Consider the following 11768-nt stretch of genomic DNA (forward strand, 5'->3'; position numbering starts at 1 on the left):
CTTTTTTTTCGATAAAGATGATAATAATAATACTTGGAATTAATTTAGAACCTGTGTTTAGACCTGTGAGAGAAATATCTAGTTTATTATTCGTTCGTAAATTACCGTCACGTTTTCCTATAACCGGTAAAATATTTTGTTCTCGATACTAAATGAAAATCACTTTTACCAGCTGTACTGATAAGAAAATTTTGTACACCTTGCAATTTTTTGTTTTTATATTATAATTAATGTTACTGTATATTTTTTTTTTTTTTTTTTTTTTTTTTTTTTTTTTTATACCAAGTATTTTTAGTCATGAGCTCGTTTTTTATAATTCTTTTTGTTAGATATCTTTTTGCAAGATCCTATTGAAATTAAATTTTAAACTGTTATTAGATTTTTATGATTTAGAAAATTAGAAGAGTTATAACCGCATAATGACGTCACGTTGCTCAATAGTTATGTAACAATGAAACTTAAACGCTTGTTACTGTTTTTTTTTTTTTTTTTTTTTTTTTTTTTACCTATTTCAAAGTGTTAGATGAACAGTCAAAAAATCACTATCAGAGTTGCGTGTTATCTATCGATTTCGATGACAAAGTGGACAAAGAATTTTTTTTATCACGTTCAGACTTTGTTTAGTTGAAAAATAATGTAATAAACTAAACTGCAAAACCATTTAATTTTGCAATAAAGACAAAAAATTACCGTATCGACAGTTACAATTACCCTAAATAGTAATAGTTTTGTGCATAATACTAACAATACCCAAACCATAGTAATATTAATAATAACGTTATTAATTTTACCATAATTTTATCAAAAGAGACGAATTTTTTTCTCCCATAACCTTTTTAGACGACAAAAACGAAAGGTTTAAAACGGAGTGAAAAATAAATTTCAGTTTGAATTGTAAAGAAGTTTTTTTTCCTTGACAGAAAAAAAAAAAGTCAGCCTAACAGTACCTGCAAAAAAGGTCTTCCAGATTTATGTGTACAGGGAATTCCCCGCGAACCCGACCAACGTCTGACCCTCACCGTTTCTGATTTTGTTTAAAAATTTTCCTGCAATAGTCACAACTCTGAAACAGTATCGTGAATTTTTTCAGATTTTTTCAATCAACTGCTCAATCGTTTATAAATGGTTGGTGATTTTGAAAAGGACCCTTTTCAAAGTTCTCGAAAAATTCTCAAAAACTGTATTTTCTATTACAAATATTTCAAGAACCCACACATGAAGGCTAGATTTTTGTCCATTTTTTTCAGCACTTTCAATTTTTTCGGGTCAACATTGTTTGCACGGTCTGAAAATTCTCGAAAAATTCTCAAAAATTCTACTTTTCTTAAATGTCTATTTTTTCGGCACACTCAACTTTTTCTTAATCATCTTTATAGTGAGACCAGTCTAGAAATATTCTGAGTGGAAAGTACAATTTTTGAGAATTTTTTTGGTAACTTTCAATCCGTTCAAACAATATTTAAGTCGATAAAAAAAAAAATTGACAGTGCTGGTAGGAAAAAAAATTTTAAAAAAAAGATCGTCAGTTTTTGAAATTTTTTTCGAAAACTTCAAAAAATATCTTTTTCAAAATCACTTAAAATATTTATAAATAATTCACCAGTTGAATGAAAAAAAAAATTTGAAAAAATTCAGGGTACAGTTTCGGAGTTCGGAGTACGAAATTTTTTTTTTTAACAAAACAGAAGAACAGCAAGAACCCATACACAACGACAAAACGCCGTTCTCGTAGGTTAGATAATTCTATATACAAAATATATTATAATGAATGTACACCTATATACATTAGGGTGACGCAAAAAAACCGACAATTTTTTTTTTTTTTTTAGTTTCGTTTGACAAAATGTTAGTTTTTGATATTTTAAGAGCCCACTCCAAAGGACAGCTGACAAAAAAAATTTTAAGAGGTCGCTCCAACTTTTAAAAAATGTCAAAAATCGTCAAAAAATTAAATCAAAAAAATTATATTTTTAGTATTTTGTTTGATTTTTAATTCATGTCGTGGTGTATTATTATCGATTCTTTCTTATTAAATTAAAGAAAAAAAAATTATGAAATTTTAATATGAATATTAAAAGTGGCTCGAAAAGATCCAAAGAAATGCACCAAAAAATTGAAAAAAAATTATGAGCGACCTTTCGAAATTCAAATTTTGAACTGAAACGTTCGGAAACTTATTTTTTTTTTTTGTCTATAAAATTGTACCGTAACGAGAAAAAAAAAAAAAAAGAAGAAATCGATTTTTGACGATTTCTGACGTTTTAAAAAATGTGGAGCGACCTCTTAAAATTTTTTTATTCAACTGTCCTTTGGAGTGGGCTCTTAAAACATCAAAAACCAACATTTTGTCACGAGTGGTTCAAAAAAAAAAAAATAGTCGGTTTTTTTGCGCCACCCTGATATATGTATCACATATATATACTTACAAAAATTATTCACGTCGCCCTGCGGTGTCAAAATCTGCCAAAACCTTCTTCGCCGTTCTATCCTTCACCCTTGCATGCAGAAACATTTTGATCCAAGTAGAAGCGCGGGATAATATCTGGGGGTGTTTTTCTGCTTGTGGCAGCTGTGATTTACTTTGGATGTGCAGAACCTTCGGAGCATCTTCTATGTATCAGTGATATACCGTCTTTAGTATCGGTACGCCGCGGCCGCATGCGGGAATGCGATCCAAACTATGCCCAATAAATTCCTCCGAGTCACCCCCTCAACGGATTATGTATTATACCAATGGCCAATGTTTTCAGCCATTTTCAGCTCGATAGTGATAGTAGTAATAGTGGTGGAAATCAGTGTGGTAAACACACCAAGTATAAAGATTTATTTTTCCGAACGGTTAGTATACATCACACCATAAATTCACTGCCTCAGACCTCCGACCCCGATTGCAAATAAATTTCCCCATCGAGTTATCCTTCATCTTTTCGAGATATCAAAAACCCGAGGTATTTTCAAAAATGCGGTGGGACAAAAATGAAATAGAAAAAAAAAAAAACAGTTTCAATCACCGCACGATCTGCGAGTGTAAGTTTTAGTTTCCGTAAAAAAAATTTCTTTCGTTTTCTTCTTTTTTTCTTTACCCTGAATTTTTTTTTTTTTGTAATCGTTCTTTTCCAAGTTGCGGATTTGGAAAGAAAGGCGGGTAACGAAAATTTTACCGTATAAATTTAGCGCGAAAAGCGGGGTTCGATTTTGGGGGGGGGGGGGGGGGGGGGGGGAGGGGGGAGATTTTGGTCGCGTTCGAGGGTGAGAATTTGAATATTGAAACGTTCCGTGGTCGCGATGCAAAAGACGTTTGGATCGTGGTAAGAATCGATTTATAACGGCACGTCCTCTCGCGGCGGGAGTCACGCGCCGACTGAACATCCCCCAGAAAGACAGAAACAACCCCCTGTGGACCGGCTGATATTCCTCGCCTTGCGTTACGAGAACGATGCGAATATCTGCGCGATTATACTGACGCTGCTGCTTAGATCGTGCATGGTTGACGTGTATATTAGGGTGGTTTTGGTTTTAAACCTTTTTCGAATTTTGACTCACAGTCAGCCACCACCCAGATTCGTTTCAAATAAATGAATAAAAATCTCCAAAGCACAGTTCTCTGTCTTAAATATGATTTTACTTTTTTCTGTAACCTCTTTTCAACTTTGTTCAATCACTTTTTCGGCTCCTACGAGGGGTTAATCACTCTTGCAATCTGGCGTACACAGATTACTATAATCTCATGTATTCTTTGTAATCTTTTATATTTCATGTTATCTTTTTGTAATCTCTATATGTAATCTCTGTGATCTTCGGTAAGCTTTGTAATCGTTTGTAATCCTTGAAATTTATGTAATTTTTTTGTTATGGAATCATTTGTGATCTAGCCTGACTTTGCTGTAATCTCTGTAATCTGTTGTAATCGTTGTAATTTTTGTATTTTTTTTTTTTTTTTGCTCTGTAATCATTTGTAATCTTCCGTAATATTGCTGTAATCTTTTATCATTTTTTATAATCTTTTGTAATCCTTGTAATCTTTGTAATCGTTTGTAATATTTTGCAATTATTGCAATCGATTTGTAAAACTTGTAATTGTAATCAGTTTATACCATTTTTGCATAGTGATTTGATTACCCTCTCGGGCTCCTAAGGATGATCAAGAGAAACTTGGAACTTTTGATCAATGTCGCGATCTCGATGAGGATGATTTACCAAATATTGATGATTTTTTTTAATGTTGTTTTTGGCAGGTTCTCATACATTCAGTATCTCAAGAATTTTTATATTCGTAAGCTACAAAGTTTTCTTCGAAAATACGCAAATTGAAAGTCTTGGAATTGTAAGAAATAAGCTTAAACAAATAAGAATGCTCCGTTTCAGATCGCTTCACAATTGCTTGAAGTCGATAAGTGGATTGGTCCGATTTCACTCCACGATGTCTTTATTTTGATCGGAAGACTATTTTCTGAAAATTTGTTAAGACGGATTTTCCTTCTTTTCAGTAATCAGTTAAACATTACCATTTGTTGAAATCAATCAAAATCAATATCGGTGCAACGTTGAAAATTTTTTGCATAAAATGAGCCAGCTCAGAGTGAAATCGACCGAAACTAAAAGGTTTCCAACCATTTTGAAACGGTTCGAAATGAAGCATCAATCTTCAAAGTTTTCTTTAATGAAATTGTCGTAGCTCAGGAAGATAATGATTCGATAAATTATCGAATGGTATCGATTTTTGACTAACCAACCTCTTCAATTTGTCACGAGTTTTGTCTGTTTCTGAAAACCATACTGATCGTTACACATTGAACATTTACGAGAACAAGCGTATAAACAATCTTGCAATAATAAAAACTAGAATTTTCGACACCAAAAATCATCGAGCTGTAAATTTTTTGTTTGAAAGAAAAATAAAAAAACTCTTTAACCAGTATGGAGCTTCTTCCTTTCCAATTGCGATTCAATAACTACGCAAGTCACACACACATAAACAGAAAAATACTTTCGTCCATAATATAATAAATTTATATCACTATATATTCGACCATAAAACCGGTTAGATATACGTATAAAAAAATAAATTTTATAACGTACAAGATTTACAAAATGATAAACAAATCATATAATGGATTGATGATGTTTCTTTTGGTCCGTCGAAGAGGTATGAGAAGACTGGGAAAGAGGAAGCGATTGTCTGGGCGAGTAGGAATCCAAGATCCTTTCAAGGTTCTGCAGTTTCCTCAGCTCATCCTGAATGTGATTAAGATAATCCCACCGCAGTAATTTTAGATGCCTTACGTAATCGGGCGCATCCTTCTGCAGAACGTTGCAATTTTGGGCGCAAGTTATACTGCAACAGTCACCCTGAAGAGCCCGCGCTATTTCGACGCAAATTTCTTTCTGCGACTGACTCGGACGTGGGACAGTTTCCACCTAATCAGATGCAATTAATCAACCCGAGAGAGTTCTTGATTCAATTAATTATACCTAGGCGTGTCTAATGTGCATGTTTGTTATAGTTCTCTTGTATAGGTATAGTCTTACAGGATGTTTCCAAGTAAACGCAGCAGTACGTTGAGTTGCCTATAGCTGAGGGGAACGAATATCGGTAATACAGATCTACCGAGTTATCGGTAAGTCAGGTGTTCAAAGTTCTCGATTGGTTATGTGACTTGACTTGATCAAAGTCATTATGACTCGGTAGGTCTGTTTTACCGATATTTGTTCTCCTTACTGCTAGGCAACCCAGCATGCTGAGGAATTTACTTGGAAAGATCCTGTATAGACTTGTTCGAATCGTGATTGAAGGTACCCAGCGGGCTGTTTTTCATCATTCGCGAATTTCGATAGTGGAAAATATGCAATTAAGCGAAGTATTCCCCGAATTACGATGTGTCATGTGGAGGAGGAGGAGAAGGAGTGTGAAGCACGTCGTTTCCGACGATGATAGGTGCGGTATTTGATACATGTGCATGCATACATACGCAACACGTACTCACGACCGTTTCTTGCGAAGGTTGTTTTTTATTAAAAAAGAAAGAGAAAACTGCGTAACAGAATTCACCACGTGGTGCGTCTGGAATGTATCGGTTAATGCGAAAATTCATCATGTGTCACAATTGTAATAAGATTTATAGCGAGTCCCGCTGTATTATTTCGGCCCTCATTTGTCTTCGTGTACTTTTTAGCGATTCGCGTAAATTATATTATACACAGAAGGTTATTTACGCTGTATATTCACATCCAAATTACACTCGCCTCGCTCAATGAGGTGCTAGTCATTTATACTGTGTGGGGAATGTAAGTCAGGTTTAGAACGTACATCGCTTATCGTGAAAAAAATTGTCGAGACAGAAAATTATAAAACAAACATCCGAGACTATCCTACTGCATAAGATAATCAAGTTGAACTCGATGGAGATTCATTTGATTGGAATAATATCAACGTCCTTAGAGAGAACACTGGTTTTACGATATTTTCAAACTCGAGTGTGTAAAATTATGTCAAATTTAGTGAAATTTCCCAATAAAAAATGTTCCATTTTATGTCAATCAATGTCAAAAAAGTCACATTCCAATTGGTAGACCAGACATAGAATGCTATTTTAGAGATTTCATAGAGATCATAGAGATTTCAATTTATTTGTTTCGAACCAATTTGAAATGCGACCAGCTCAAAATTTGAGAAAGATCTAAAATAAAAACAAACCCAATCTATAGAGAGTTGTTGTATCAAATTTGTTATAATCAACTCCAGAGTTGCAGCAGCATAGTCACAGCGGTAATCCATCCCTAACCAGATGTCAAAATCCATTTGCCTGATCCGCTACTACCAAAGCGATCAATAAACCATGAAGCTGAAGCTAGCATCTAGAGTTAGCAGCCAAAGGTGTTAAGCTTTTTGGAAATAGGTAAATACAGTTCCGTTTTGTCTTCATTCAAGGATTCAAGATATTTCATAAAATTTAGATGTTCGAACGAACATTAGAACAAACCTTTCTCTCTTCTGGAGCAGTGCCGAGTTCCCTGCTCAAAGCTCTGTCGATTAGATCTACGATGTAGCTTTTGCTGGCATGTAAGTCAAGGTCACCCCCAGCATAGGCGAACTTCTTTGAGTTCCCAGGAGTCATTTTGTTGCTTTGAGATTGGCAACTACCCTTAGTTTCGGCAGCTTCGACGACCTGCCCTTCGCTCTTGGGAGTCCGAGTTGTCGGAGTCGTGAGGCACCTGCCGTAGGTGGAATCAGGGTACAAAATGTCCTTGAGATCCCGGGACAAGCTTGAATCGCGAGATTGGATCTTGCCGTAATCCTCAGGGCCCATTAAATTCTCCCCGGAATCCTCATCGTTGCCTTGAGGCATTACGGAGGTCGACTTGCACTGGACGTTCCCACCATCAGCTCCATGATCACCCGATGGACTCCTGCTCCTAGGGTCCTGATTCCCGGTGACCTCGGAATTCTGCGTCGGGAGCGGAAGTTTGCTCGGCAAAAAACTGACCCTCCGTTTCATCTGGTCTCCGTCTTCTCCAGGACGTCTTTTCTCCCACTGCGGATCCCCACTCTTCTTCATCTCGAACTGGCGAACCTCTTTGCTGAGCTCGTTCAGCTCTCTATTGTCCTTCTCGAACTGCCTTCGCTGCTCCTCATCCTCGAGGCCCATTTCCTTCGACCCGATCTCTTCCACCTTCTGGATCGAAACACCCGCTGGTCGTCCCTTCGGGGTCTTGTAGTCCCGGAAGTATCTCAGCACGGCGTCGCTGTCCAGGTCCGTCACCTCGTGGTTACTCTGATCAATTTTGCTCTTTTCGACTCGGCGATTTGGCCTTCTTCGGAGACTCTTGATGGGCGTTTGATTCCTGGCACAGCCAGCCTGGGTCGTTTCCTCGGTCGCCAAGCCCGAGTTCATCAGGTCGTGATAAAGCATGTTCAGCATTTGGTCCTGCTCGCTTTTACGTTGCTGACGACTCACCAAGCTGCTGGTCGGCTTCTTTGGATTAAGTCGGATGCAGTTTTTCACCACTTGATGAGAGTTCGACGTCGTCCTTCCGCTCGGTGGCTGGATCACCGGCCCTCCGATTTCCCGGGGATCACGTGCTAGTTCTTCGAACCTCGCAAGTACCTCATCCATGTCTTCGACTCCCCTGTGAAATTCCAAATTTTCTCTTCAAATTCGCATACGGTTTTGATATGATCGTTAATCACTGCCTGGACAGCACGAAACTAAAACTTGTCGAGGAGTTGCCAAAAAAAAAAAAAAATGTCTCCCCAACGTCCTCATTTTTTACGTCCAAAAGTTCCCAAAGACATCTTTCGAACATTAAAATGTCTTCTGGACACCGAGTTGTCTTTTAACCAGAATGAAATGAGACGTCAGTATAATCTTCTGAAGGTCCTTACTATACTGGACTGCTTATAAGCAGTCCACCAAAGGTTGGAAGTCTTCAGAATATCTTTTCTACGACATCTCAAAGACGTCGGAAAATGTTACATTCATTGCGGTTTATCGATATGTTCTTTTGCCCACTTTCTTTTACGAGAAAATGAAAGAAGTCTTTCATACCTTGGACAGTTCTGAGTCGGGAGTTGTTACGTTACCTCAACCCTCCAGATGATGATCTGACGACGTCAGGAGGACAAAGACAAGAAGGACAGTGCTGCGGGTTTTTTGGGTTTCCTGGTTTCCTTTTCCGACACCTAGCGCAGCTGTTATTTATGCGTGGCTGGCTTTGGTGGACTCTGAGAACGTTCGCCCTGGGGGGATGACGATGCCGGCTGTTTCTACTGTACAACTCCATGCAACTGCAGTCCGTTGTATCAGACTCCTGTAAAACCTAACCAAGATATTTGAGGATAAAGAGTTTCGAATAAAGTAAATATGTATAATCCATCCAGCAGCGTAGTTTATAAAAAAAAATCAATCATGTGTAATCATCTGTAATCGTCAGTGACTTTTTTCCTCCTACAAGTTAATTAATGTGTACCATTCGATTCTAATCCGGTTCGAAAGTTATATAACTGATAAAAAAAAATTTCAAAATGGATGACTCTTTAGCTTGTAATATTTGAATTTGTTCGAATTCTATTGTCACATGGTATTACGATATTATTTGTATAAATAACGCTGCTGGATATTTATCAAACAGTTTTTTCTTATTTTCTATTTTCTGATTCATGTCAGTCTGTGCCAAAGTTATAACACAAAAGTTCACTGCATCAAAAATGATATTTTGAATAGCAATTTCTTTTCCCTCTCTTCTTTCTCATATACGCACACACTGACACACGCAGGCACGCAAACCATGGATTTTATCATACGTCGAAGAACGAATGAATGAACATAATAATCTATCCTACATATATTTACATATGTATTATGACCTAGTCTAACCTATACGTTATATATATATATATTCTATAACCTAGTATCAAGATTGACGTAAGTTAGTTTCTTCAAGTTAAGGAAACTCGGTTTATGGTTTTACTTGGTATAAGAAAAGCTCATAGAGTAAAGGAAAAACTTTGATTCCATATTGCATGCATTTGGATGAAAAGCAATCAGTTGGCTGGCTCTCGTGAAGATGAAGAAGAAAAATGAAAAAAAAAAAAAAAAAAAAACTTCTCGTGTAAACCAGGATCAGAATTGTGATAGAAAACACAATGCTTTACATTAGAGTAGTTTTGAAAAAAAATAAATAAATAATTTGCTCCCTGCTTCCTTCGAAAAAAGGTCTCGTACAAAAGTTATTTAAGTTCCTTGAATAACTTTTTAGCGAGTGAATTTATCAGAAAATAATAACAGACCATTTTTTGGAGAGCCTTTAATTTTCAACAAAAATAATAAATTTTATTAATATGTTGTTATATATGATATTTTTATACCTAAATGGAACTTTTGAAGCTATTTGGAAGGAATTATTTATTTATTTATTTTCTTTACTTTTTTTTTTTTCGAAACACCCCAGTTTACATACGTATGAAGAGAAATAAATTGAAGCACATTATTTAGGATGTATAGGATAGGACAAGAAGTTTGCATGAAGTTGACTAAGAAGGATCGAAAAGCCTCAACAGCTGGTGCGTCCCTCAAACGATAAATTAACGATTGATTACATACGGTTGAGAAACTAACCGGTTCGCCTGAGTTTCGAATCATATTATTTACAAAGCCGCCGCTTCCAGGATAAACTTTTCCTTATAACTTCTCGAGCGGAGATATTTCGGTTGTTTGATGATAAACGGCATGAAATTACGTTCATATTATATACGCATCCCGAGGTTTTTCTACGAGATGTTATATTATATTTTACATGTATACATATATATATATATATATATTAGAATATATAAATCGGTTAACATAAATGTCAAGTAAAAAAAAAAAAAAATCGCGGATCTATAAGTTAAACAAGATGGCACTGTGATTCGCTGTTTTAAAAAAAGTTGAACAGCGTTACGTGGAATCGATAGTCGATTAATGAAATTATGATATTCAATTTAGCTTTGTTCCTCAGTGATTTACATTCTTGCAGTTTCTGAGGAATTCTTTTAAACTCAAAAGTTTTCATAAACGTTATACCCATATTTGACCTTTTTTCAATCTCATTTGAGAATGCAATTCGAATGCAATGTTCGAGTGTTCGCAAATTGTAAATTTAAGTACATATATACGTTTCCAACGGTATACTTTGAATTTTTATGCCTATTTATTCCTCCAATACGACAGAGGTCACGTGTTTATATTGCGCTTTTTTTCATCCTTCCGTCACGCCTGACTAATCCAATACCATTGGGATTTTGTCACTTTGCAATGCGTCATCTGGTGGAAAAAAATAAAACTAATGCAACCAGGCTGACGGTTGACCGTTGACAGTTTTTTTTTTCGCGTACAGATAATGGAACAGGTATAATGTTGATTATGTTTAATTAAATTAAGCTCAAGAAATATGATTTTCCTTTATTAAAATTGAAAACTTAGGTTATGTGGTGATAAAATGGCGCCGACAACCAGGCTCTGACGTCATGAGAACATTTTCCAATAGAAATTTAAATTTAAAAATTCAAAACTCACATCCGAGAGTAGCAATAGTAATAATTTAATGCCCGCTCAAACTCGAGAGTTGTAATCACAATTCGAATTCAATTATTTAACGTTAAAAGTTGTCGAACAGTAATTACTGAAGCCTCGAAAATCCTGTAATTATGTAGAATACAAATAATCAAATAACAGCAGAGGCAATTCGGGGGTAGTCAGTTCGATTTTAATTAAACTTGGCGGGATTGTCGATGGGGTGAAAACAATCGTAACAATTTTTTTACATCGCTTGAATCCCGCCCTATTTTACGGGTGATATCAACCCCCTAAAATAATGTTTGTTTCGTTTCTTATACGCCCAAAGTAAATAAGGGGTGAGTCAACTTTTTCATTCGATTTAGTACCGCATGGCTGTATTGCAGATGTAATTAAATTTCTATAGTACTTATTCGCAAAAATGATCATTTTTCGCGTATGCTAATTTACAACTTAGAGACTGGAAGTGAAGACATAATTATTTTTTTGGTATCACCATATTGGATTTTCTATTTTGCATCTGAACAATTGCGTTGAGGTCCGAATCGAATTTAGTGACCCCGAAAACCATTCGGCGGGAAGATTGTTTTTCTAGATTTCACTTCGGCGAAAATCTCGAATTCCCTGCGTCGGAAGGGTTTGTGATGTATTTACATAGTCAATTCTCTTAGCAGTTGAGAAAATATTTTCAACGGTAGAAGAAAAAATACTCCC

The 11768-nt window shown here is 36.0% G+C and overlaps 1 protein-coding gene across 1 annotated transcript in view; it reads right to left on the reverse strand.

The window, feature by feature from the left end:
* The window catches only part of LOC124413878 (tyramine receptor 1-like), a 45489-nt gene extending 42695 nt beyond the window's left edge, over positions 1-2794 (reverse strand). Inside the window, exon 1 of the mRNA XM_046894665.1 lies at positions 2427-2794. The gene's annotated coding sequence lies outside the window, so the exon portion shown is untranslated. The remainder of the gene's footprint in view (positions 1-2426) is intronic.
* Between the last annotated feature and the right edge of the window lie 8974 nt (positions 2795-11768).

The sequence above is a fragment of the Diprion similis genome, chromosome 13, assembly GCF_021155765.1.
Source record: "Diprion similis isolate iyDipSimi1 chromosome 13, iyDipSimi1.1, whole genome shotgun sequence".
In the NCBI taxonomy this organism is placed as follows: domain Eukaryota; kingdom Metazoa; phylum Arthropoda; class Insecta; order Hymenoptera; family Diprionidae; genus Diprion; species Diprion similis.